The following is a 24,269-nucleotide window of genomic DNA, read 5'->3' on the forward strand; positions in this document are numbered from 1 at the left end:
AATTTAAAAATTTAAATACTAAATTTTAAAAATTTAATTATTAAAATTTTAAATTTTAAAATTTAAAAATTTAAATACTAAATTTTAAAAATTTAATTATTAAAATTTTAAATTTTAAAATTTAAAAATTTAAATACTAAATTTTAAAAATTTAATTATTAAAATTTTAAATTTTAAAATTTAAAAATTTAAATTTTAAAATTTAAAAATTTAAATACTATATTTTAAAAATTTGATTATTAAAATTTTAAATTTTAAAATTTAAAAATTTATATACTAAATTTTAAAAATTTAATTATTAAAATTTTAAATTTTAAAATTTAAATATTTAAATTTAAAAATTTAAAAATTTAAATACTAAATTTTAAAAATTTAATTATTAAAATTTTAAATTTTAAAATTTAAAAATTTAAATTTTAAAATTTAAAAATTTAAATACTAAATTTTAAAAATTTAATTATTAAAATTTTAAATTTTAAAATTTAAAAATTTAAATAATAAATTTTAAAAATTTAATTATTAAAATTATAAATTTTAAAATTTAAAAATTTAAATACTAAATTTTAAAAATTTAATTATTTAAAATTTAAAAATTTATTTATTTAAATTTAAAAATTTAAATACTAAATTTTAAAAATTTAATTATTAAAATTTTAAATTTTAAAATTTAAAAATTTAAATACTGAATTTTAAAAATTTAATTATTAAAATTTTAAATTTTAAAATTTAAAAATTTAAATAATAAATTTTAAAAATTTAATTATTAAAATTATAAATTTTAAAATTTAAAAATTTAAAAACTAAATTTTAAAAATTTAATTATTAAAATTTTAAATTTTAAAATTTAAAAATTTAAATACTGAATTTTAAAAATTTAATTATTAAAATTTTAAATTTTAAAATTTAAAAATTTAAATTTTAAAATTTAAAAATTTAAATTTAAAAATTTAAAAATTTAAATACTAAATTTTAAAAATTTAATTATTAAAATTTTAAATTTTAAAATTTAAAAATTTAAATTTTAAAATTTAAAAATTTAAATACTAAATTTTAAAAATTTAATTATTAAAATTTTAAATTTTAAAATTTAAAAATTTAAATAATAAATTTTAAAAATTTAATTATTAAAATTATAAATTTTAAAATTTAAAAATTTTAATACTAAATTTTAAAAATTTAATTATTTAAAATTTAAAAATTTATTTATTTAAATTTAAAAATTTAAATACTAAATTTTAAAAATTTAATTATTAAAATTTTAAATTTTAAAATTTAAAAATTTAAATACTAAATTTTAAAAATTTAATTATTAAAATTTTAAATTTTCAAATTTAAAAATTTAAATTTTAAAACTTAAAAATTTAAATACTAAATTTTAAAAATATAATTATTAAAATTTTAAATTTAAAAATTTAAATTTTAAAATTTAAAAATTTAAATACTAAATTTTAAAAATTTAATTATTAAAATTTTAAATTTTAAGATTTAAAAATTTAAATTTTAAAATTTAAAAATGTAAATACTGAATTTTAAAAATTTAGTTATCAAAATTTTAAAATTTAAAAATTTAAATACTAAATTTTAAAAATTTAATTATAAAAATTTTAAATTTTAAAATTTAAAAATTTAAATTTTAAAATTTAAAAATTTAAATTTTAAAATTTAAAAATTTAAAAATTTAAAAACTAAATTTTAAAAATTTAGTTATTAAAATTTAAAATTTTAAAATTTAAAAATTTAAATTTTAAAATTTAAATACTAAATTTTAAAAATTTAATTATTAAAATTTTAAATTTTATAATTTAAAAATTTAAATACTAAATTTTAAAAATTTAATTATTAAAATTTTAAATTTTAAAATTTAAAAATTTAAATACTAAATTTTAAAAATTTAATTATTAAAATTTTAAATTTTAAAATTTAAAAATTTAAATACTAAATTTTAAAAATTTAATTATTAAAATTTTAAATTTTAAAATTTAAAAATTTAAATTTTAAAATTTAAAAATTTAAATACTATATTTTAAAAATTTGATTATTAAAATTTTAAATTTTAAAATTTAAAAATTTATATACTAAATTTTAAAAATTTAATTATTAAAATTTTAAATTTTAAAATTTAAATATTTAAATTTTAAAACTTAAAAATTTCAAATACTAAATTTTAAAAATTTAGTTATTAAAATTTAAAATTTTAAAATTTATAAATTTAAATTTTAAAATTGAAAAATTTAAATACTAAATTTTAAAAATTTAATTATTAAAATTTTAAATTTTAAAATTTAAAAATTTAAATAATAAATTTTAAAAATTTAATTATTAAAATTATAAATTTTAAAATTTAAAAATTTAAATACTAAATTTTAAAAATTTAATTATTAAAATTTTAAATTTATAATTTAAAAATTTAAATAATAAATTTTAAAAATTTAATTATTAAAATTATAAATTTTAAAATTTAAAAATTTAAATACTAAATTTTAAAAATTTAATTATTAAAATTTTAAATTTTAAAATTTAAAAATTTAAATACCAAATTTTAAAAATTTAATTATTAAAATTTTAAATTTTAAAATTTAAAAATTTAAATTTTAAAATTTAAAAATTTAAATACTAAATTTAAAAATTTAAATACTAAATTTTAAAAATTTGATTATTAAAGTTTTAAATTTTAAAATTTAAAAATTTAAATTTAAAAATTTAAAAATTTAAATACTAAATTTTAAAAATTTAATTATTAAAATTTTAAATTTTAAAATTTAAAAATTTAAATTTTAAAATTTAAAAATTTAAATACTAAATTTTAAAAATTTAATTATTAAAATTTTAAATTTTAAAATTTAAAAATTTAAATTTTAAAACTTAAAAATTTAAATACTAAATTTTAAAAATTTAGTTATTAAAATTTAAAATTTTAAAATTTATAAATTTAAATTTTAAAATTTAAAAATTTAAATACTAAATTTTAAAAATTTGATTATTAAAATTTTAAATTTTAAAATTTAAAAATTTATATACTAAATTTTAAAAATTTAATTATTAAAATTTTAAATTTTAAAATTTAAAAATTTAAATTTTAAAACTTAAAAATTTAAATACTAAATTTTAAAAATTTAGTTATTAAAATTTAAAATTTTAAAATTTATAAATTTAAATTTTAAAATTTAAAAATTTAAATACTAAGTTTTAAAAATTTAATTATTAAAATTTTAAAATTTAAAATTTAAAAATTTAAATACTAAATTTTAAAAATTTAATTATTAAAATTTTAAATTTTAAAATTTAAAAATTTAAATTTTAAAATTTAAAAATTTAAATACTAAATTTTAAAAATTTTATTATTAAAATTTTAAATTTTAAAATTTAAAAATTTAAATTTAAAAATTTAAAAATTTAAATAATAAAGTTTAAAAATTTAATTATTAAAATTTTAAATTTTAAAATTTAAAAATTTAAATATTAAAATTTAAAAATTTAAATACTAAATTTTAAAAATTTAATTATTAAAATTTTAAATTTTAAAATTTAAAAATTTAAATTTTAAAATTTAAAAATTTAAATACTAAATTTTAAAAATTTGATTATTAAAGTTTTAAATTTTAAAATTTAAAAATTTAAATTTAAAAATTTAAAAATTTAAATACTAAATTTTAAAAATTTAATTATTAAAATTTTAAATTTTAAAATTTAAAAATTTAAATTTTAAAATTTAAAAATTTAAATACTAAATTTTAAAAATTTAATTATTAAAATTTTAAATTTTAAAATTTAAAAATTTAAATTTTAAAACTTAAAAATTTAAATACTAAATTTTAAAAATTTAGTTATTAAAATTTAAAATTTTAAAATTTATAAATTTAAATTTTAAAATTTAAAAATTTAAATACTAAATTTTAAAAATTTGCTTATTAAAATTTTAAATTTTAAAATTTTAAAATTTATATACTAAATTTTAAAAATTTAATTATTAAAATTTTAAATTTAAAAATTTAAATTTTAAAACTTAAAAATTTAAATTTTAAAATTTATAAATTTAAATTTTAAAATTTAAAAATTTAAATACTAAATTTTAAAAATTTAATTATTAAAATTTTAAATTTTAAAATTTAAAAATTTAAATACTAAATTTTAAAAATTTAATTATTAAAATTTTAAATTTTAAAATTTAAAAATTTAAATTTTAAAATTTAAAAATTTAAATACTAAATTTTAAAAATTTGATTATTAAAATTTTAAATTTTAAAATTTAAAAATTTAAATTTAAAAATTTAAAAATTTAAATAATAAAGTTTAAAAATTTAATTATTAAAATTTTAAATTTTAAAATTTAAAAATTTAAATATTAAAATTTATAAATTTAAATACTAAATTTTAAAAATTTAATTATTAAAATTTTAAATTTTAAAATTTAAAAATTTAAATTTTAAAACTTAAAAATTTAAATTTTAAAACATAAAAATTTAAATACTAAATTTTAAAAATATAATTATTAAAATTTTAAATTTTAAAATTTAAAAATTTAAATAATAAATTTTAAAAATTTAATTATTAAAATTATAAATTTTAAAATTTAAAAATTTAAATACTAAATTTTAAAAATTTAATTATTAAAATTTTAAATTTTAAAATTTAAAAATTTAAATAATAAATTTTAAAAATTTAATTATTAAAATTATAAATTTTAAAATTTAAATTTTAAAATTTAAAAATTTAAATACTAAATTTTAAAATTTAAAAATTTAAATACTAAATTTTAAAAATTTAATTATTAAAATTTTAAATTTTAAAATTTAAAAATTTAAATACTAAATTTTAAAAATTTAATTATAAAAATTTTAAATTTTAAAATTTAAAAATTTAAATTTTAAAATTTAAAAATTTAAATACTAAATTTTAAAAATTTAATTATTAAAATTTTAAATTTTAAGATTTAAAAATTTAAATTTTAAAATTTAAAATTATAAATACTGAATTTTAAAAATTTAGTTATTAAAATTTTAAATTTTAAAATTTAAAATTTTAAATTTTAAAATTTAAAAATTTAAATACTAAATTTTAAAAATTTAATTATAAAAATTTTAAATTTTAAAATTTAAAAATTTAAATTTTAAAATTTATAAATTTAAATTTTAAAATTTAAAAATTTAAAAATTTAAAAATTAAATTTTAAAAATTTAGTTATTGAAATTTAAAATTTTAAAATTTAAAAATTTAAATTTTAAAATTTAAATACTAAATTTTAAAAATTTAATTATTAAAATTTTAAATTTTATAATTTAAAAATTTAAATACTAAATTTTAAAAATTTAATTATTAAAATTTTAAATTTTAAAATTTAAAAATTTAAATTTTAAAATTTAAAAATTTAAATACTATATTTTAAAAATTTGATTATTAAAATTTTAAATTTTAAAATTTAAAAATTTAAATACTAAATTTTAAAAATTTAATTATTAAAATTTTAAATTTTAAAATTTAAAATTTAAAACTTAAAAATTTAAATACTAAATTTTAAAAATTTAGTTATTAAAATTTAAAATTTTAAAATTTATAAATTTAAATTTTAAAATTGAAAAATTTAAATACTAAATTTTAAAAATTTAATTATTAAAATTTTAAATTTTAAAATTTAAAAATTTAAATAATAAATTTTAAAAATTTAATTATTAAAATTATAAATTTTAAAATTTAAAAATTTAAATACTAAATTTTAAAAATTTAATTATTAAAATTTTAAATTTTAAAATTTAAAAATTTAAATTTTAAAATTTAAAAATTTAAATACTAAATTTTAAAAATTTAATTATTAAAATTTTAAATTTTAAAATTTAAAAATTTAAATTTTAAAACTTAAAAATTTAAATACTAAATTTTAAAAATTTAGTTATTAAAATTTAAAATTTTAAAATTTATAAATTTAAATTTTAAAATTTAAAAATTTAAATACTAAATTTTAAAAATTTGCTTATTAAAATTTTAAATTTTAAAATTTAAAAATTTATATACTAAATTTTAAAAATTTAATTATTAAAATTTTAAATTTAAAAATTTAAATTTTAAAACTTAAAAATTTAAATTTTAAAATTTATAAATTTAAATTTTAAAATTTAAAAATTTAAATACTAAATTTTAAAAATTTAATTATTAAAATTTTAAATTTTAAAATTTAAAAATTTAAATACTAAATTTTAAAAATTTAATTATTAAAATTTTAAATTTTAAAATTTAAAAATTTAAATTTTAAAATTTAAATTTTAAATACTAAATTTTAAAAATTTGATTATTAAAATTTTAAATTTTAAAATTTAAAAATTTAAATTTAAAAATTTAAAAATTTAAATAATAAAGTTTAAAAATTTAATTATTAAAATTTTAAATTTTAAAATTTAAAAATTTAAATATTAAAATTTAAAAATTTAAATACTAAATTTTAAAAATTTAATTATTAAAATTTTAAATTTTAAAATTTAAAAATTTAAATTTTAAAACTTAAAAATTTAAATTTTAAAACATAAAAATTTAAATACTAAATTTTAAAAATATAATTATTAAAATTTTAAATTTTAAAATTTAAAAATTTAAATAATAAATTTTAAAAATTTAATTATTAAAATTATAAATTTTAAAATTTAAAAATTTAAATACTAAATTTTAAAAATTTAATTATTAAAATTTTAAATTTTAAAATTTAAAAATTTAAATAATAAATTTTAAAAATTTAATTATTAAAATTATAAATTTTAAAATTTAAATTTTAAAATTTAAAAATTTAAATACTAAATTTTAAAAATTTAATTATTAAAATTTTAAATTTTAAGATTTAAAAATTTAAATTTTAAAATTTAAAATTATAAATACTGAATTTTAAATATTTAGTTATTAAAATTTTAAATTTTAAAATTTAAAATTTTAAATTTTAAAATTTAAAAATTTAAATACTAAATTTTAAAAATTTAATTATAAAAATTTTAAATTTTAAAATTTAAAAATTTAAATACTAAATTTTAAAAATTTAGTTATTAAAATTTTAAATTTTAAAATTTAAAAATTTAAATTTTAAAATTTAAAAATTTAAATACTAAATTTTAAAATTTAAAAATTTAAATACTAAATTTTAAAAATTTAATTATTAAAATTTTAAATTTTAAAATTTAAAAATTTAAATTTTAAAATTTAAAAATTTAAATACTAAATTTTAAAAATTTAATTATTAAAATTTTAAATTTTAAGATTTAAAAATTTAAATTTTAAAATTTAAAATTATAAATACTGAATTTAAAAAATTTAGTTATTAAAATTTTAAATTTTAAAATTTAAAATTTTAAATTTTAAAATTTAAAAATTTAAATACTAAATTTTAAAAATTTAATTATAAAAATTTTAAATTTTAAAATTTAAAAATTTAAATTTTAAAATTTATAAATTTAAATTTTAAAATTTAAAAATTTAAAAATTTAAAAATTTAAAAACTAAATTTTAAAAATTTAGTTATTGAAATTTAAAATTTTAAAATTTAAAAATTTAAATTTTAAAATTTAAATACTAAATTTTAAAAATTTAATTATTAAAATTTTAAATTTTATAATTTAAAAATTTAAATACTAAATTTTAAAAATTTAATTATTAAAATTTTAAATTTTAAAATTTAAAAATTTAAATTTTAAAATTTAAAAATTTAAATACTATATTTTAAAAATTTGATTATTAAAATTTTAAATTTTAAAATTTAAAAATTTAAATACTAAATTTTAAAAATTTAATTATTAAAATTTTAAATTTTAAAATTTAAAAATTTAAATTTTAAAACTTAAAAATTTAAATACTAAATTTTAAAAATTTAGTTATTAAAATTTAAAATTTTAAAATTTATAAATTTAAATTTTAAAATTGAAAAATTTAAATACTAAATTTTAAAAATTTAATTATTAAAATTTTAAATTTTAAAATTTAAAAATTTAAATAATAAATTTTAAAAATTTACTTATTAAAATTATAAATTTTAAAATTTAAAAATTTAAATACTAAATTTTAAAAATTTAATTATTAAAATTTTAAATTTATAATTTAAAAATTTAAATAATAAATTTTAAAAATTTAATTATTAAAATAATAAATTTTAAAATTTAAAAATTTAAATACAAAATTTTAAAAATTTAATTATTAAAATTTTAAATTTTAAAATTTAAAAATTTAAATACTAAATTTTAAAAATTTAATTATTAAAATTTTAAATTTTAAAATTTAAAAATTTAAATTTTAAAATTTAAAAATTTAAATACTAAATTTTAAAAATTTGATTATTAAAATTTTAAATTTTAAAATTTAAAAATTTAAATTTAAAAATTTAAAAATTTAAATACTAAATTTTAAAAATTTAATTATTAAAATTTTAAATTTTAAAATTTAAAAATTTAAATTTTAAAATTTAAAAATTTAAATACTAAATTTTAAAAATTTAATTATTAAAATTTTAAATTTTAAAATTTAAAAATTTAAATTTTAAAACTTAAAAATTTAAATTTTAAAACTTAAAAATTTAAATTTTAAAACTTAAAAATTTAAATACTAAATTTTAAAAATTTAGTTATTAAAATTTAAAATTTTAAAATTTATAAATTTAAATTTTAAAATTTAAAAATTTAAATACTAAATTTTAAAAATATAATTATTAAAATTTTAAATTTTAAAATTTAAAAATTTAAATAATAAATTTTAAAAATTTAATTATTAAAATTATAAATTTTAAAATTTAAAAATTTAAATACTAAATTTTAAAAATTTAATTATTAAAATTTTAAATTTTAAAATTTAAAAATTTAAATAATAAATTTTAAAAATTTAATTATTAAAATTATAAATTTTAAAATTTAAAAATTTAAATACTAAATTTTAAAAATTTAATTATTAAAATTTTAAATTTTAAAATTTAAAAATTTAAATTTTAAAATTTAAAAATTTAAATACTAAATTTTAAAAATTTAATTATAATGATTTTAAATTTTAAAATTTAAAAATTTAAATACTAAATTTTAAAAATTTAGTTATTAAAATTTTAAATTTTAAAATTTAAAAATTTAAATTTTAAAATTTAAAAATTTAAATACTAAATTTTAAAATTTAAAAATTTAAATACTAAATTTTAAAAATTTAATTATTAAAATTTTAAATTTTAAAATTTAAAAATTTAAATACTAAATTTTAAAAATTTAATTATAACAATTTTAAATTTTAAAATTTAAAAATTTAAATTTTAAAACTTAAAAATTTAAATACTAAATTTTAAAAATTTAATTATTAAAATTTTAAATTTTAAGATTTAAAAATTTAAATTTTAAAATTTAAAAATATAAATACTGAATTTTAAAAATTTAGTTATTAAAATTTTTAATTTTAAAATTTAAAATTTTAAATTTTAAAATTTAAAAATTTAAATTTTAAAATTTAAAAATTTAAATTTTAAAATTTAAAAATTTAAATTTTAAAATTTAAAAATTTAAAAATTTAAAAACTAAATTTTAAAAATTTAGTTATTAAAATTTAAAATTTTAAAATTTAAAAATTTAAATTTTAAAATTTAAATACTAAATTTTAAAAATTTAATTATTAAAATTTTAAATTTTATAATTTAAAAATTTAAATACTAAATTTTAAAAATTTAATTATTAAAATTTTAAATTTTAACATTTAAAAATTTAAATACTAAATTTTAAAAATTTAATTATTAAAATTTTAAATTTTAAAATTTAAAAATTTAAATATTAAATTTTAAAAATTTAATTATTAAAATTTTAAATTTTAAAATTTAAAAATTTAAATTTTAAAATTTAAAAATTTAAATACTATATTTTAAAAACTTGATTATTAAAATTTTAAATTTTAAAATTTAAAAATTTATATACTAAATTTTAAAAATTTAATTATTAAAATTTTAAATTTTAAAATTTAAAAATTTAAATTTTAAAACTTAAAAATTTAAATACTAAATTTTAAAAATTTAGTTATTAAAATTTAAAATTTTAAAATTTATAAATTTAAATTTTAAAATTGAAAAATTTAAATACTAAATTTTAAAAATTTAATTATTAAAATTTTAAATTTTAAAATTTAAAAATTTAAATAATAAATTTTAAAAATTTAATTATTAAAATTATAAATTTTAAAATTTAAAAATTTAAATACTAAATTTTAAAAATTTAATTATTAAAATTTTAAATTTATAATTTAAAAATTTAAATAATAAATTTTAAAAATTTAATTATTAAAATTATAAATTTTAAAATTTAAAAATTTAAATACAAAATTTTAAAAATTTAATTATTAAAATTTTAAATTTTAAAATTTAAAAATTTAAATACTAAATTTTAAAAATTTAATTATTAAAATTTTAAATTTTAAAATTTAAAAATTTAAATTTTAAAATTTAAAAATTTAAATACTAAATTTTAAAAATTTGATTATTAAAATTTTAAATTTTAAAATTTAAAAATTTAAATTTAAAAATTTAAAAATTTAAATACCAAATTTTAAAAATTTAATTATTAAAATTTTAAATTTTAAAATTTAAAAATTTAAATTTTAAAATTTAAAAATTTAAATACTAAATTTTAAAAATTTAATTATTAAAATTTTAAATTTTAAAATTTAAAAATTTAAATTTTAAAACTTAAATATTTAAATATTAAAACTTAAAAATTTAAATACTAAATTTTAAAAATTTAGTTATTAAAATTTAAAATTTTAAAATTTATAAATTTAAATTTTAAAATTTAAAAATTTGATTATTAAAATTTTAAATTTTAAAATTTAAAAATTTATATACTAAATTTTAAAAATTTAATTATAAAAATTTTAAATTTTAAAATTTAAAAATTTAAATTTTAAAACTTAAAAATTTAAATACCAAATTTTAAAAATTTAGTTATTAAAATTTAAAATTTTAAAATTTATAAATTTAAATTTTAAAATTTAAAAATTTAAATACTAAGTTTTAAAAATTTAATTATTAAAATTTTAAATTTTAAAATTTAAAAATTTAAATACTAAATTTTAAAAATTTAATTATTAAAATTTTAAATTTTAAAATTTAAAAATTTAAATTTTAAAATTTAAAAATTTAAATACTATATTTTAAAAATTTGATTATTAAAATTTTAAATTTTAAAATTTAAAAATTTAAATTTAAAAATTTAAAAATTTAAATACTAAATTTTAAAAATTTAATTATTAAAATTTTAAATTTTAAAATTTAAAAATTTAAATTTTAAAACTTAAAAATTTAAATTTTAAAACTTAAAAATTTAAATACTAAATTTTAAAAATTTAGTTATTAAAATTTAAAATTTTAAAATTTATAAATTTAAATTTTAAAATTTAAAAATTTAAATACTAAATTTTAAAAATTTGATTATTAAAATTTTAAATTTTAAAATTTAAAAATTTATATACTAAATTTTAAAAATTTAATTATAAAAATTTTAAATTTTAAAATTTAAAAATTTAAATTTTAAAATTTATAAATTTAAATTTTAAAATTTAAAAATTTAAAAATTTAAAAACTAAATTTTAAAAATTTAGTTATTGAAATTTAAAATTTTAAAATTTAAAAATTTAAATTTTAAAATTTAAATACTAAATTTTAAAAATTTAATTATTAAAATTTTAAATTTTATAATTTAAAAATTTAAATACTAAATTTTAAAAATTTAATTATTAAAATTTTAAATTTTAAAATTTAAAAATTTAAATACTAAATTTTAAAAATTTAATTATTAAAATTTTAAATTTTAAAATTTAAAAATTTAAATTTTAAAATTTAAAAATTTAAATACTATATTTTAAAAATTTGATTATTAAAATTTTAAATTTTAAAATTTAAAAATTTAAATACTAAATTTTAAAAATTTAATTATTAAAATTTTAAATTTTAAAATTTAAAAATTTAAATTTTAAAACTTAAAAATTTAAATACTACATTTTAAAAATTTAGTTATTAAAATTTAAAATTTTAAAATTTATAAATTTAAATTTTAAAATTGAAAAATTTAAATACTAAATTTTAAAAATTTAATTATTAAAATTTTAAATTTTAAAATTTAAAAATTTAAATAATAAATTTTAAAAATTTAATTATTAAAATTATAAATTTTAAAATTTAAAAATTTAAATACTAAATTTTAAAAATTTAATTATTAAAATTTTAAATTTATAATTTAAAAATTTAAATAATAAATTTTAAAACTTTAATTATTAAAATTATAAATTTTAAAATTTAAAAATTTAAATACAAAATTTTAAAAATTTAATTATTAAAATTTTAAATTTTAAAATTTAAAAATTTAAATACTAAATTTTAAAAATTTAATTATTAAAATTTTAAATTTTAAAATTTAAAAATTTAAATTTTAAAATTTAAAAATTTAAATACTAAATTTTAAAAATTTGATTATTAAAATTTTAAATTTTAAAATTTAAAAATTTAAATTTAAAAATTTAAAAATTTAAATATTAAATTTTAAAAATTTAATTATTAAAATTTTAAATTTTAAAATTTAAAAATTTAAATTTTAAAATTTAAAAATTTAAATACTAAATTTTAAAAATTTAATTATTAAAATTTTAAATTTTAAAATTTAAAAATTTAAATTTTAAAACTTAAAAATTTAAAATTTAAAACTTAAAAATTTAAATACTAAATTTTAAAAATTTAGTTATTAAAATTTAAAATTTTAAAATTTATAAATTTAAATTTTAAAATTTAAAAATTTAAATACTAAATTTTAAAAATATAATTATTAAAATTTTAAATTTTAAAATTTAAAAATTTAAATAATAAATTTTAAAAATTTAATTATTAAAATTATAAATTTTAAAATTTAAAAATTTAAATACTAAATTTTAAAAATTTAATTATTAAAATTTTAAATTTTAAAATTTAAAAATTTAAATAATAAATTTTAAAAATTTAATTATTAAAATTATAAATTTTAAAATTTAAAAATTTAAATACTAAATTTTAAAAATTTAATTATTAAAATTTTAAATTTTAAAATTTAAAAATTTAAATTTTAAAATTTAAAAATTTAAATACTAAATTTTAAAAATTTAATTATAAAGATTTTAAATTTTAAAATTTAAAAATTTAAATACTAAATTTTAAAAATTTAGTTATTAAAATTTTAAATTTTAAAATTTAAAAATTTAAATTTTAAAATTTAAAAATTTAAATACTAAATTTTAAAATTTAAAAATTTAAATACTAAATTTTAAAAATTTAATTATTAAAATTTTAAATTTTAAAATTTAAAAATTTAAATACTAAATTTTAAAAATTTAATTATAACAATTTTAAATTTTAAAATTTAAAAATTTAAATTTTAAAACTTAAAAATTTAAATACTAAATTTTAAAAATTTAATTATTAAAATTTTAAATTTTAAGATTTAAAAATTTAAATTTTAAAATTTAAAAATATAAATACTGAATTTTAAAAATTTAGTTATTAAAATTTTTAATTTTAAAATTTAAAATTTTAAATTTTAAAATTTAAAAATTTAAATTTTAAAATTTAAAAATTTAAATTTTAAAATTTAAAAATTTAAATTTTAAAATTTAAAAATTTAAATTTTAAAATTTAAAAATTTAAATTTTAAAATTTAAAAATTTAAAAATTTAAAAACTAAATTTTAAAAATTTAGTTATTAAAATTTAAAATTTTAAAATTTAAAAATTTAAATTTTAAAATTTAAATACTAAATTTTAAAAATTTAATTATTAAAATTTTAAATTTTATAATTTAAAAATTTAAATACTAAATTTTAAAAATTTAATTATTAAAATTTTAAATTTTAACATTTAAAAATTTAAATACTAAATTTTAAAAATTTAATTATTAAAATTTTAAATTTTAAAATTTAAAAATTTAAATATTAAATTTTAAAAATTTAATTATTAAAATTTTAAATTTTAAAATTTAAAAATTTAAATTTTAAAATTTAAAAATTTAAATACTATATTTTAAAAACTTGATTATTAAAATTTTAAATTTTAAAATTTAAAAATTTATATACTAAATTTTAAAAATTTAATTATTAAAATTTTAAATTTTAAAATTTAAAAATTTAAATTTTAAAACTTAAAAATTTAAATACTAAATTTTAAAAATTTAGTTATTAAAATTTAAAATTTTAAAATTTATAAATTTAAATTTTAAAATTGAAAAATTTAAATACTAAATTTTAAAAATTTAATTATTAAAATTTTAAATTTTAAAATTTAAAAATTTAAATAATAAATTTTAAAAATTTAATTATTAAAATTATAAATTTTAAAATTTAAATTTTAAAATTTAAAAATTTAAATACTAAATTTTAAAAATTTTATTATTAAAATTTTAAATTTTAAGATTTAAAAATTTAAATTTTAAAATTTAAAATTATAAATACTGAATTTTAAAAATTTAGTTATTAAAATTTTTAATTTTAAAATTTAAAATTTTAAATTTTAAAATTTAAAAATTTAAATTTTAAAATTTAAAAATTTAAATTTTAAAATTTAAAAATTTAAATTTTAAAATTTAAAAATTTAAATTTTAAAATTTAAAAATTTAAAAATTTAAAAACTAAATTTTAAAAATTTAGTTATTAAAATTTAAAATTTTAAAATTTAAAAATTTAAATTTTAAAATTTAAATACTAAATTTTAAAAATTTAATTATTAAAATTTTAAATTTTATAATTTAAAAATTTAAATACTAAATTTTAAAAATTTAATTATTAAAATTTTAAATTTTAACATTTAAAAATTTAAATACTAAATTTTAAAAATTTAATTATTAAAATTTTAAATTTTAAAATTTAAAAATTTAAATATTAAATTTTAAAAATTTAATTATTAAAATTTTAAATTTTAAAATTTAAAAATTTAAATTTTAAAATTTAAAAATTTAAATACTATATTTTAAAAACTTGATTATTAAAATTTTAAATTTTAAAATTTAAAAATTTATATACTAAATTTTAAAAATTTAATTATTAAAATTTTAAATTTTAAAATTTAAAAATTTAAATTTTAAAACTTAAAAATTTAAATACTAAATTTTAAAAATTTAGTTATTAAAATTTAAAATTTTAAAATTTATAAATTTAAATTTTAAAATTGAAAAATTTAAATACTAAATTTTAAAAATTTAATTATTAAAATTTTAAATTTTAAAATTTAAAAATTTAAATAATAAATTTTAAAAATTTAATTATTAAAATTATAAATTTTAAAATTTAAATTTTAAAATTTAAAAATTTAAATACTAAATTTTAAAAATTTTATTATTAAAATTTTAAATTTTAAGATTTAAAAATTTAAATTTTAAAATTTAAAATTATAAATACTGAATTTTAAAAATTTAGTTATTAAAATTTTAAATTTTAAAATTTAAAATTTTAAATTTTAAAATTTAAAAATTTAAATACTAAATTTTAAAAATTTAATTATAAAAATTTTAAATTTTAAAATTTAAAAATTTAAATACTAAATTTTAAAAATTTAGTTATTAAAATTTTAAATTTTAAAATTTAAAAATTTAAATTTTAAAATTTAAAAATTTAAATACTAAATTTTAAAATTTAAAAATTTAAATACTAAATTTTAAAAATTTAATTATTAAAATTTTAAATTTTAAGATTTAAAAATTTAAATTTTAAAATTTAAAATTATAAATACTGAATTTTAAAAATTTAGTTATTAAAATTTTAAATTTTAACATTTAAAATTTTAAATTTTAAAATTTAAAAATTTAAATACTAAATTTTAAAAATTTAATTATAAAAATTTTAAATTTTAAAATTTAAAAATTTAAATTTTAAAATTTATAAATTTAAATTTTAAAATTTAAAAATTTAAAAATTTAAAAATTTAAAAACTAAATTTTAAAAATTTAGTTATTGAAATTTAAAATTTTAAAATTTAAAAATTTAAATTTTAAAATTTAAATACTAAATTTTAAAAATTTAATTATTAAAATTTTAAATTTTATAATTTAAAAATTTAAATACTAAATTTTAAAAATTTAATTATTAAAGTTTTAAATTTTAAAATTTAAAAATTTAAATTTTAAAATTTAAAAATTTAAATACTATATTTTAAAAATTTGATTATTAAAATTTTAAATTTTAAAATTTAAAAATTTAAATACTAAATTTTAAAAATTTAATTATTAAAATTTTGAATTTTAAAATTTAAAAATTTAAATTTTAAAACTTAAAAATTTAAATACTAAATTTTAAAAATTTAGTTATTAAAATTTAAAATTTTAAAATTTATAAATTTAAATTTTAAAATTGAAAAATTTAAATACTAAATTTTAAAAATTTAATTATTAAAATTTTAAATTTTAAAATTTAAAAATTTAAATAATAAATTTTAAAAATTTACTTATTAAAATTATAAATTTTAAAATTTAAAAATTTAAATACTAAATTTTAAAAATTTAATTATTAAAATTTTAAATTTATAATTTAAAAATTTAAATAATAAATTTTAAAAATTTAATTATTAAAATTATAAATTTTAAAATTTAAAAATTTAAATACAAAATTTTAAAAATTTAATTATTAAAATTTTAAATTTTAAAATTTAAAAATTTAAATACTAAATTTTAAAAATTTAATTATTAAAATTTTAAATTTTAAAATTTAAAAATTTAAATTTTAAAATTTAAAAATTTAAATACTAAATTTTAAAAATTTGATTATTAAAATTTTAAATTTTAAAATTTAAAAATTTAAATTTAAAAATTTAAAAATTTAAATACTAAATTTTAAAAATTTAATTATTAAAATTTTAAATTTTAAAATTTAAAAATTTAAATTTTAAAATTTAAAAATTTAAATACTAAATTTTAAAAATTTAATTATTAAAATTTTAAATTTTAAAATTTAAAAATTTAAATTTTAAAACTTAAAAATTTAAATTTTAAAACTTAAAAATTTAAATTTTAAAACTTAAAAATTTAAATACTAAATTTTAAAAATTTAGTTATTAAAATTTAAAATTTTAAAATTTATAAATTTAAATTTTAAAATTTAAAAATTTAAATACTAAATTTTAAAAATATAATTATTAAAATTTTAAATTTTAAAATTTAAAAATTTAAATAATAAATTTTAAAAATTTAATTATTAAAATTTTAAATTTTAAAATTTAAAAATTTAAATAATAAATTTTAAAAATTTAATTATTAAAATTATAAATTTTAAAATTTAAAAATTTAAATACTAAATTTTAAAAATTTAATTATTAAAATTTTAAATTTTAAAATTTAAAAATTTAAATTTTAAAATTTAAAAATTTAAATACTAAATTTTAAAAATTTAATTATAATGATTTTAAATTTTAAAATTTAAAAATTTAAATACTAAATTTTAAAAATTTAGTTATTAAAATTTTAAATTTTAAAATTTAAAAATTTAAATTTTAAAATTTAAAAATTTAAATACTAAATTTTAAAATTTAAAAATTTAAATACTAAATTTTAAAAATTTAATTATTAAAATTTTAAATTTTAAAATTTAAAAATTTAAATACTAAATTTTAAAAATTTAATTATAACAATTTTAAATTTTAAAATTTAAAAATTTAAATTTTAAAACTTAAAAATTTAAATACTAAATTTTAAAAATTTAATTATTAAAATTTTAAATTTTAAGATTTAAAAATTTAAATTTTAAAATTTAAAAATATAAATACTGAATTTTAAAAATTTAGTTATTAAAATTTTTAATTTTAAAATTTAAAATTTTAAATTTTAAAATTTAAAAATTTAAATTTTAAAATTTAAAAATTTAAAAATTTAAAAACTAAATTTTAAAAATTTAGTTATTAAAATTTAAAATTTTAAAATTTAAAAATTTAAATTTTAAAATTTAAATACTAAATTTTAAAAATTTAATTATTAAAATTTTAAATTTTATAATTTAAAAATTTAAATACTAAATTTTAAAAATTTAATTATTAAAATTTTAAATTTTAACATTTAAAAATTTAAATACTAAATTTTAAAAATTTAATTATTAAAATTTTAAATTTTAAAATTTAAAAATTTAAATATTAAATTTTAAAAATTTAATTATTAAAATTTTAAATTTTAAAATTTAAAAATTTAAATTTTAAAATTTAAAAATTTAAATACTATATTTTAAAAACTTGATTATTAAAATTTTAAATTTTAAAATTTAAAAATTTATATACTAAATTTTAAAAATTTAATTATTAAAATTTTAAATTTTAAAATTTAAAAATTTAAATTTTAAAACTTAAAAATTTAAATACTAAATTTTAAAAATTTAGTTATTAAAATTTAAAATTTTAAAATTTATAAATTTAAATTTTAAAATTGAAAAATTTAAATACTAAATTTTAAAAATTTAATTATTAAAATTTTAAATTTTAAAATTTAAAAATTTAAATAATAAATTTTAAAAATTTAATTATTAAAATTATAAATTTTAAAATTTAAAAATTTAAATACTAAATTTTAAAAATTTAATTATTAAAATTTTAAATTTATAATTTAAAAATTTAAATAATAAATTTTAAAAATTTAATTATTAAAATTATAAATTTTAAAATTTAAAAATTTAAATACAAAATTTTAAAAATTTAATTATTAAAATTTTAAATTTTAAAATTTAAAAATTTAAATACTAAATTTTAAAAATTTAATTATTAAAATTTTAAATTTTAAAATTTAAAAATTTAAATTTTAAAATTTAAAAATTTAAATACTAAATTTTAAAAATTTGATTATTAAAATTTTAAATTTTAAAATTTAAAAATTTAAATTTAAAAATTTAAAAATTTAAATACCAAATTTTAAAAATTTAATTATTAAAATTTTAAATTTTAAAATTTAAAAATTTAAATTTTAAAATTTAAAAATTTAAATACTAAATTTTAAAAATTTAATTATTAAAATTTTAAATTTTAAAATTTAAATTTTAAAACTTAAAAATTTAAATATTAAAACTTAAAAATTTAAATACTAAATTTTAAAAATTTAGTTATTAAAATTTAAAATTTTAAAATTTATAAATTTAAATTTTAAAATTTAAAAATTTGATTATTAAAATTTTAAATTTTAAAATTTAAAAATTTATATACTAAATTTTAAAAATTTAATTATTAAAATTTTAAATTTTAAAATTTAAAAATTTAAATTTTAAAACTTAAAAATTTAAATACTAAATTTTAAAAATTTAGTTATAATGATTTTAAATTTTAAAATTTAAAAATTTAAATACTAAATTTTAAAAATTTAGTTATTAAAATTTTAAATTTTAAAATTTAAAAATTTAAATTTTAAAATTTAAAAATTTAAATACTAAATTTTAAAATTTAAAAATTTAAATACTAAATTTTAAAAATTTAATTATTAAAATTTTAAATTTTAAAATTTAAAAATTTAAATACTAAATTTTAAAAATTTAATTATAACAATTTTAAATTTTAAAATTTAAAAATTTAAATTTTAAAACTTAAAAATTTAAATACTAAATTTTAAAAATTTAATTATTAAAATTTTAAATTTTAAGATTTAAAAATTTAAATTTTAAAATTTAAAAATATAAATACTGAATTTTAAAAATTTAGTTATTAAAATTTTTAATTTTAAAATTTAAAATTTTAAATTTTAAAATTTAAAAATTTAAATTTTAAAATTTAAAAATTTAAATTTTAAAATTTAAAAATTTAAATTTTAAAATTTAAAAATTTAAAAATTTAAAAACTAAATTTTAAAAATTTAGTTATTAAAATTTAAAATTTTAAAATTTAAAAATTTAAATTTTAAAATTTAAATACTAAATTTTAAAAATTTAATTATTAAAATTTTAAATTTTATAATTTAAAAATTTAAATACTAAATTTTAAAAATTTAATTATTAAAATTTTAAATTTTAACATTTAAAAATTTAAATACTAAATTTTAAAAATTTAATTATTAAAATTTTAAATTTTAAAATTTAAAAATTTAAATATTAAATTTTAAAAATTTAATTATTAAAATTTTAAATTTTAAAATTTAAAAATTTAAATTTTAAAATTTAAAAATTTAAATACTATATTTTAAAAACTTGATTATTAAAATTTTAAATTTTAAAATTTAAAAATTTATATACTAAATTTTAAAAATTTAATTATTAAAATTTTAAATTTTAAAATTTAAAAATTTAAATTTTAAAACTTAAAAATTTAAATACTAAATTTTAAAAATTTAGTTATTAAAATTTAAAATTTTAAAATTTATAAATTTAAATTTTAAAATTGAAAAATTTAAATACTAAATTTTAAAAATTTAATTATTAAAATTTTAAATTTTAAAATTTAAAAATTTAAATAATAAATTTTAAAAATTTAATTATTAAAATTATAAATTTTAAAATTTAAAAATTTAAATACTAAATTTTAAAAATTTAATTATTAAAATTTTAAATTTATAATTTAAAAATTTAAATAATAAATTTTAAAAATTTAATTATTAAAATTATAAATTTTAAAATTTAAAAATTTAAATACAAAATTTTAAAAATTTAATTATTAAAATTTTAAATTTTAAAATTTAAAAATTTAAATACTAAATTTTAAAAATTTAATTATTAAAATTTTAAATTTTAAAATTTAAAAATTTAAATTTTAAAATTTAAAAATTTAAATACTAAATTTTAAAAATTTGATTATTAAAATTTTAAATTTTAAAATTTAAAAATTTAAATTTAAAAATTTAAAAATTTAAATACCAAATTTTAAAAATTTAATTATTAAAATTTTAAATTTTAAAATTTAAAAATTTAAATTTTAAAATTTAAAAATTTAAATACTAAATTTTAAAAATTTAATTATTAAAATTTTAAATTTTAAAATTTAAAAATTTAAATTTTAAAACTTAAAAATTTAAATATTAAAACTTAAAAATTTAAATACTAAATTTTAAAAATTTAGTTATTAAAATTTAAAATTTTAAAATTTATAAATTTAAATTTTAAAATTTAAAAATTTGATTATTAAAATTTTAAATTTTAAAATTTAAAAATTTATATACTAAATTTTAAAAATTTAATTATTAAAATTTTAAATTTTAAAATTTAAAAATTTAAATTTTAAAACTTAAAAATTTAAATACTAAATTTTAAAAATTTAGTTATTAAAATTTAAAATTTTAAAATTTATAAATTTAAATTTTAAAATTGAAAAATTTAAATACTAAATTTTAAAAATTTAATTATTAAAATTTTAAATTTTAAAATTTAAAAATTTAAATAATAAATTTTAAAAATTTAATTATTAAAATTATAAATTTTAAAATTTAAAAATTTAAATACTAAATTTTAAAAATTTAATTATTAAAATTTTAAATTTATAATTTAAAAATTTAAATAATAAATTTTAAAAATTTAATTATTAAAATTATAAATTTTAAAATTTAAAAATTTAAATACAAAATTTTAAAAATTTAATTATTAAAATTTTAAATTTTAAAATTTAAAAATTTAAATACTAAATTTTAAAAATTTAATTATTAAAATTTTAAATTTTAAAATTTAAAAATTTAAATTTTAAAATTTAAAAATTTAAATACTAAATTTTAAAAATTTAATTATTAAAATTTTAAATTTTAAAATTTAAAAATTTAAATAATAAATTTTAAAAATTTAATTATTAAAATTATAAATTTTAAAATTTAAAAATTTAAATACTAAATTTTAAAAATTTAATTATTAAAATTTTAAATTTATAATTTAAAAATTTAAATAATAAATTTTAAAAATTTAATTATTAAAATTATAAATTTTAAAATTTAAAAATTTAAATACAAAATTTTAAAAATTTAATTATTAAAATTTTAAATTTTAAAATTTAAAAATTTAAATACTAAATTTTAAAAATTTAATTATTAAAATTTTAAATTTTAAAATTTAAAAATTTAAATTTTAAAATTTAAAAATTTAAATACTAAATTTTAAAAATTTGATTATTAAAATTTTAAATTTTAAAATTTAAAAATTTAAATTTAAAAATTTAAAAATTTAAATACCAAATTTTAAAAATTTAATTATTAAAATTTTAAATTTTAAAATTTAAAAATTTAAATTTTAAAATTTAAAAATTTAAATACTAAATTTTAAAAATTTAATTATTAAAATTTTAAATTTTAAAATTTAAAAATTTAAATTTTAAAACTTAAAAATTTAAATATTAAAACTTAAAAATTTAAATACTAAATTTTAAAAATTTAGTTATTAAAATTTAAAATTTTAAAATTTATAAATTTAAATTTTAAAATTTAAAAATTTGATTATTAAAATTTTAAATTTTAAAATTTAAAAATTTATATACTAAATTTTAAAAATTTAATTATAAAAATTTTAAATTTTAAAATTTAAAAATTTAAATTTTAAAACTTAAAAATTTAAATACCAAATTTTAAAAATTTAGTTATTAAAATTTAAAATTTTAAAATTTATAAATTTAAATTTTAAAATTTAAAAATTTAAATACTAAGTTTTAAAAATTTAATTATTAAAATTTTAAATTTTAAAATTTAAAAATTTAAATACTAAATTTTAAAAATTTAATTATTAAAATTTTAAATTTTAAAATTTAAAAATTTAAATTTTAAAATTTAAAAATTTAAATACTATATTTTAAAAATTTGATTATTAAAATTTTAAATTTTAAAATTTAAAAATTTAAATTTAAAAATTTAAAAATTTAAATACTAAATTTTAAAAATTTAATTATTAAAATTTTAAATTTTAAAATTTAAAAATTTAAATTTTAAAACTTAAAAATTTAAATTTTAAAACTTAAAAATTTAAATACTAAATTTTAAAAATTTTGTTATTAAAATTTAAAATTTTAAAATTTATAAATTTAAATTTTAAAATTTAAAAATTTAAATACTAAATTTTAAAAATTTGATTATTAAAATTTTAAATTTTAAAATTTAAAAATTTATATACTAAATTTTAAAAATTTAATTATAAAAATTTTAAATTTTAAAATTTAAAAATTTAAATTTTAAAATTTATAAATTTAAATTTTAAAATTTAAAAATTTAAAAATTTAAAAACTAAATTTTAAAAATTTAGTTATTGAAATTTAAAATTTTAAAATTTAAAAATTTAAATTTTAAAATTTAAATACTAAATTTTAAAAATTTAATTATTAAAATTTTAAATTTTATAATTTAAAAATTTAAATACTAAATTTTAAAAATTTAATTATTAAAATTTTAAATTTTAAAATTTAAAAATTTAAATACTAAATTTTAAAAATTTAATTATTAAAATTTTAAATTTTAAAATTTAAAAATTTAAATTTTAAAATTTAAAAATTTAAATACTATATTTTAAAAATTTGATTATTAAAATTTTAAATTTTAAAATTTAAAAATTTAAATACTAAATTTTAAAAATTTAATTATTAAAATTTTAAATTTTAAAATTTAAAAATTTAAATTTTAAAACTTAAAAATTTAAATACTACATTTTAAAAATTTAGTTATTAAAATTTAAAATTTTAAAATTTATAAATTTAAATTTTAAAATTGAAAAATTTAAATACTAAATTTTAAAAATTTAATTATTAAAATTTTAAATTTTAAAATTTAAAAATTTAAATAATAAATTTTAAAAATTTAATTATAAAAATTATAAATTTTAAGATTTAAAAATTTAAATACTAAATTTTAAAAATTTAATTATTAAAATTTTAAATTTATAATTTAAAAATTTAAATAATAAATTTTAAAACTTTAATTATTAAAATTATAAATTTTAAAATTTAAAAATTTAAATACAAAATTTTAAAAATTTAATTATTAAAATTTTAAATTTTAAAATTTAAAAATTTAAATACTAAATTTTAAAAATTTAATTATTAAAATTTTAAATTTTAAAATTGAAAAATTTAAATTTTAAAATTTAAAAATTTAAATACTAAATTTTAAAAATTTGATTATTAAAATTTTAAATTTTAAAATTTAAAAATTTAAATTTAAAAATTTAAAAATTTAAATACTAAATTTTAAAAATTTAATTATTAAAATTTTAAATTTTAAAATTTAAAAATTTAAATTTTAAAATTTAAAAATTTAAATACTAAATTTTAAAAATTTAATTATTAAAATTTTAAATTTTAAAATTTAAAAATTTAAATTTTAAAATTTAAAATTTAAAATTTAAAACTTAAAAATTTAAATACTAAATTTTAAAAATTTA

Source organism: Aethina tumida, chromosome 7, assembly GCF_024364675.1.
Source record: "Aethina tumida isolate Nest 87 chromosome 7, icAetTumi1.1, whole genome shotgun sequence".
Lineage (NCBI taxonomy): Eukaryota > Metazoa > Arthropoda > Insecta > Coleoptera > Nitidulidae > Aethina > Aethina tumida.